Source organism: Melozone crissalis, unplaced genomic scaffold (genome assembly GCF_028551555.1).
Source record: "Melozone crissalis strain CALT ecotype California unplaced genomic scaffold, PUWL_Pcris_2 ptg000013l_1, whole genome shotgun sequence".
In the NCBI taxonomy this organism is placed as follows: Eukaryota; Metazoa; Chordata; class Aves; order Passeriformes; family Passerellidae; genus Melozone; species Melozone crissalis.
The window spans coordinates 60,392,952-60,398,951 of NW_026535791.1; the positions used below are offsets into that span (position 1 = coordinate 60,392,952).

Here is a 6,000-nt window from a genome sequence, read left to right on the forward strand (position 1 = left end):
GCCTGGCTGCTCTGGGCTCTGAATTTCTCCAAGATGTTCTGCTGTACTTTGGGAGCCACTGTCACTATGAAAACATGAAGTGTTGAAATGCATGAAATAGAAGCCTCTCTGAATCGCTCAGAGAGAGAAAGGAATGCAGGGATTGAATTGGTACCTTTAGAGAAACTGAAATATATTAAGCCACACAGACATGAAGTAGGAGTGCAAGTTTTAGTTTTAAGTAAGTAGAAATATATCTTAAGTGCCTTAAGAGACTGTGTTAGCTAGTAAAAAGCCCTAAAGCCTAGTTTAAAGTTCAGTAGTGATACCTTTCAAAGATTAACTTAGCTCCAGACATAATGAAAACATAGCAGAACGTTGCTAACATTTCTAGACAGAACAGACAGAACTACATACATAGATTTTGTGTAACAACTGACATTATTTTCACACATTAGAATTAAGCTCAGATAGCTGTAGGAAGAATGTTTTAGAACCGTGTTTTTACCTGACTGGATGATTTATGAATAAAATCCCTCTGTATTGGGGTGCAAAAAAAGGTGTGGTAGCAGCTTCTGCTAGCTGCTCCTGCTGCCTCTGCTCAGAACATCGGGACTCTATGCCAGAAAGCTTTTAGCACAGACTTGACTACTCTGAACTCTTTGCCTTTGAGGCTGATGCATTCATGCAATAAACAACTTTACAACAATCAACAACTGCCCCAGTCTCTTTAAAGACCTAAAACCCACACATAACTCGACAATGAAGAACTATTTTTTTAACTAAGCAGCATTATTAGGTTCAGAGTGCTGCTTGTGTTTGTTAGTTACAATAAGTGACTCATTGGAAGAGTTATCAGTAACTATGCTTAGATAGTTTTTAAATATTAATGGGACTCTCACCTTTTATTTTCTTTCCCTTGACTTTTGGAACTGGACTCAGACAACTTCCCTCTTGGGAGAAACGGCCTCAAGCCTGCTACCAGCTCTCCTTTAATTCCACCCTTGGGATATTAGTGTTTTGACAAGTACAAAAGTCTTTAACAAACCTGAAAGGAGTATCTTGAGACAAGTAAATCAAAAATGACCAGAAATTGTATGGGATGTGCCAATTTGAACATATGTTCTTCCAGAAAGGCTGCAGATTTTTCACAACTAGCACTCCTGAACAGAACAATCTTTTATCTCTTTACTTTCTCCAGCATGAAACAAGAAATCACAAATGACTGCAATCATCTAGCTGCACAGAAGGGAACTGGAGCTCTTTCTAATGCAAAGAGCCCCAAATTAGCAAGCCCCAAACAGCCAAAATCCTGCAGGTAAGAGCACAGAGTGAGTAGAAGCAGTTAACTCTGCTGGAGCAGACTATAAATGTGTGTTTTACATGACTTTCTGGTGCCCTCCATCATCACTTGGAACAGATAATGGAAGAAACCTTATTCAGAACACACAAAGGGCAAACCAATACTAATAGTGCTCATCACCAGGGAGCTGCTCCTCAATGCCTCTCACCTACAGTGAAGGAAATGTCCTCCCCCACCCCTTTTGGAGGGATTGCCTGATCACCACCACAAACCTTTCAGAGGAAAGAGGGACAAGCAGGTCTCATAGGCTGGGTGACAAGAAGACTGACACTTGCTGTAAAAACTACCCACACCACTGTTCTCTCTCTCACTTCACCCAAAAAAGGTAAGAAGCAGCTCCAACCTTTTCACTGATCTAGGTGGGGATCAATCAGAAGCTGCAAGAGACACACAAAAGTCTACTGCTGCAGTGTCTGTCAAGAAAGAAAAACCAGGAATTGAGACTCTCAATATCAGGACAATCACGTATTTGACAGAAATACAATCAAATTAAAAGCTCAACTACAATCCAGACTTCAAGTTGGGTTTTTTTGCTGGTTTTTTTTAGGTCTGCAATACAGAAAGTAATTTACACCATCTTCAAATGAAAAGCATAGAATTGGTAACTTCTCCACCATGTAGGTTATAAGAGTTGATTCAAAGGCTGTCCCATGCAGTGCCCACTCCACACACTATCCAAGCAGAACACAAGCCTGGCATGTTCTTGCCCACTCATCTTTGAGGCAAATCTTATCACCTCCAACACCAAATCCTCAGGAAAAAGTAAAAGAGCAGAGAAACATCTCCCAGCAAACCAGTCTCAATATTTCTGAACCTGCAACAGGATTCCTGTAGTCAATGCTTCCAAGACAGGCTTCAGTACCATCCCCTGTTAGCTCTGGCAGCACATGGAGGTGACTCCCAGCTCAAGGCACACCACCTCAGGAAGGACATGTGTAACACTTTGAAAGCTATGAGCTAGAAAAGCCAAGTCAAGTTTAAGTCAAGGGCACACACCCAGCTGACACAAATGGAACTTGGCTGAGGGATTTCTAAACCCTCTTTTAGAAAACAGCAGGTAACAGATCAATGCAAATGACAGAGCCAGATTTCCATCCTCAGTTCTCTCATAGGTCTCTGATATTCAACAATGACTCTTTATGATTACAGATCCCTTCCCCTGGGCTTTTATCACTCTTGGAGCACCTTCCACCTCTCCATGGATATGCTTTGAATCTCCACAATATTTTGTGACAGGTCTGAGGCAACTGCAGTCTCACAGCCTAAATCCTCACCACCAACATCATGAGGGAGATAATCCTTTATATCCCATCTCCACTTTTCATACCATGCTATATTTAAGAAATTTCCAGATCTGGTCCACAGCACCTCCCCAGGCAGCTGTGGCAGAGCAGCTGGGAACAGAGGGCAGCAATGGCAAGAGGCAGCACCACACTCCTGCTGAATGTGTCACCCCTCAAGGTGAGCAGCTCTGATGCTCCGGTTTCTCTGATGAGAGACTGGGCCTCCACAGCAGCAGAAGCTGCTTGAACCTATCAAAACCACATCCACTGTGGCTTCAAAAGCTGTCCTCCTGCTCAGCTTTATCCTTGTTCTTCAGCACAAGCTGGGAAAGGCAGGCTTTACACAGGCTGTAACAGACAACCAGGGAGGTAACTGTGCCAGGCAGGGGCAGCATGTGGGGATTGCTCTCCTCTGCTTGTTACACAAATAGACAGAGATAAAAAAAAAATTATTGTTCCCCCTTACACTAACAGTAGGATGAAGACTTATTACAGAAAGTACAGGCCTAGCTCAAGCATACAGAATTTCTTAGTGGACCACCCAACAAATTTTAAGGAATTGCTTAAAACACATAGAAAGTATTCCCCCATGCCTGCATATTTGAGCAAATGAATAAAAATAACTGAGTAGGTCTACAGAGCATATAACTTTTCAGTGAGTTCTCATTTAAAATCGACCCATTTAATTTCACTAATTAGCAGGCAATGCCTCACCTTTGCAAAAGAACAGATTAGAATGCCAACTTGGAAAGACTGAGCAGGATAAATCCCTATCACATAATAAATAAGGTATTTCACTCTCAAACTCCTTTTTTTAACTAAAGAAAACCCAACCCATAAATATATTAGTGAGCCATTTCTATAACGTGTTGAATTGGAGGCCTTTAACACCTGTTCAGCACAGAACTTCACAGCACCATACCCAGCCACATCTGCTGACCAGTTTCTAAGGGGACACAAGAGGTATGTTAAATCTGCTTGTGTGAGTCTTAGAGACAGACCATAACAACTTCCTGCCTACTGAAAGCTCTCCAAAACAAACCATGATGGAAACCTCTGTGTTTCACCTTGGTGTCACAAACTACCAGAAAACCAAAACAACACCCTTCTTTATTCAGGATCAGTGGTGCTGCAGAGCAGCATTGCCAGGAGGCTGGGAAGCCCAGGCTGCCTTCCCCAGTCACACCACAGAAATGCATCTTTGCTGGAAGGCTCAGGCACGCTTCCTTCCTTCCCTGCTGACAGCAAGCACCTGCTGCCACCCGAGAGGAAAAGCAAAGCTAACAGTGTGCAGCCACATCCCTCACCAGCTTCCCTGCAACACCAACACAGCCTAGGTTACCTCCTGAGAGGTGAACACCCACAAGCCAAGACTGCACCAAAATCAAGCCCATCTTGTCCCAGCACAGGCACATGGAGAGTTGGTTTGATGACTCTTACAAAAGCAGTGGCAGAAATACCAGTTCTTTTGCTGAAGGCAGATGTGGAGGAGTGCACGGACACTCAAGATAGACAGCGGTTTATCAGGATAACAGGGTGTGTCACTGAAGGAAGTTAATTAATTTCAGTTCACCTCATCAACACCAATATTAAAAAAAAAAAAAAAAGGCAAAAAAATCGAAAAAATCCTCAAAGGGAAAGAGTCATCCTCTGCCCAGTCCTGTGCCAGGCTGCCACAACACAACATCCTTCACCAAAGATCCTTCCATGCCTTTTGCATATTTCTTCCCCTCCCTTCCTGGCATCCTCTTCCCTGTTCTTCCTCCAGCCATGCACACCCAGCAAGACTTTCACAGAAGATTCACTTTTCCTTGAGGTCCACAAACACACAAATTAAGCAGGTAATTAAAATCTACCAGCAATTTGAACAGCCTTTGTTTTAAACCCTTATAACTGAGGAATCTGAACTATATTTATGAGGACTTGAGGCATTTAAGAATGGCAGTAGAAATGAGGTGTTGCTGTCCTAGGTGGAGTTGAGCCAAGTGAGGAGACTGCTATCACCAACTCCTCACCAGACATTACCACCCACTCAGATGTGTATGAAAAAATTGTGCATAATCAACTAAATTACTTAAAGAAGTCTCAAAACCCCTCAGATTTGTTCAAATTGGCATCAATTCACCTTGCTGTGGCTTGAATCAATCTAGAAAATACATTAGAAAATACAAACATATACTGAAACTGAGCTATGACTATTACACAAAATCTGTACCGCTCTAAGTTTTTATAAAGACTTTAACTGGTGTGATTCTGCGTGTGACAGTATATAAATTACTGGAAACGGGGACTTTTGGTATTTATGCATTGCTCACCTCTAAGGAGTCCTTACAGTACCGGTGAGCAGCGAGCTCAGCTCTGCGGTGCCGCTGGCCCAGAGGGCTCACAGCAACACGGCTGTTCTGGAACAGTCACGACTCGGGGCCACGGCCACAGCCCCGCGGCCACTCGGGTGTGTGCCCCTGCCCTGGGCTTTGTCCCTGGCCCTCCCAAAGCCCCTTACGGCCCCCGAGCCCCGCACCACGGCACACAGGCTGCGTACAGACAGACAGGCACACACGCGGGGCGAGGCGGATCCGGGTGCCGCTGCTCCGGCTACCCCGCCCTCAGCAGACCCAGGATGGTGCAGCACAGTCCCCGCCGAGCTCCCGTCCCCGCAGCTCCGCTGCCACCGGCCAGCAGCGCCCGGGCCAGCGCGGGGAGCGAGGGCGGCAACTACCACTCACCTCCCCCCGGCCGGGCTGGGCCGGGCCGACCGCCGGCCCTCGGTGGGCGCGGCGGAGGGCGACGGAGCCCAGACCACCCCGGCCCACTCCGTCCCGGGCGCAGGCGGCGCTGACGGGGACAATGACCGCGGCAGCCCCGGCTCCCCGTGCCCGCGGCACCGCCCCCGCCCCCTCGCCGGGCCTTACCAGGCCCCGCCGCGGCCGCGGCGCCGCCACCGGCCCAGCACTTACCGCCTGCGGCGCCGCTCCCGCCGCTCCTCCGGCCGCCGCCGCCGCTCCGCCCCGAGCAGGTGCCCGGCGAGCCGGCGGGGCGGGTCCCGGCGGCCGCGCCGGCCGCGGCTGCTCCGCACGGGCGCGGCGGAGAGAAAGGGCGGGCGGGGGGCGGCCCGGAAGGGGAGGGGCGGCGGGGCCGGGCGGGGGCGGCTCCGGCACCGCCCACTGACCGCCCCTCTCACACCGGGGCCCCTTGGCCGGAGCCCGCCGTGCTGCGCGGGGTGGGATCTGGGCCGCTGGGTCCTGGCCGCGGTAGCGCACAGGACGGGGTGCACTGACCCTTTCCGGGTGACTCCTGGGCAGCCCCTCGCCTGGAATGCCCTGTGGGAAGCAGAGCCCGTGTGTGACACTGGCAGCCAGGAGGGTCAGCCGTGTC

General features: G+C 48.6%; 1 protein-coding gene across 1 annotated transcript in view; it reads right to left on the bottom strand.

The window, feature by feature from the left end:
* Positions 1–5,615, bottom strand: part of BCLAF3 (BCLAF1 and THRAP3 family member 3) — a 28,684-nt gene extending 23,069 nt beyond the window's left edge. The window contains exon 1 of the mRNA XM_054271859.1: positions 5,583–5,615. The gene's annotated coding sequence lies outside the window, so the exon portion shown is untranslated. The remainder of the gene's footprint in view (positions 1–5,582) is intronic.
* Positions 5,616–6,000: the final 385 nt, after the last annotated feature.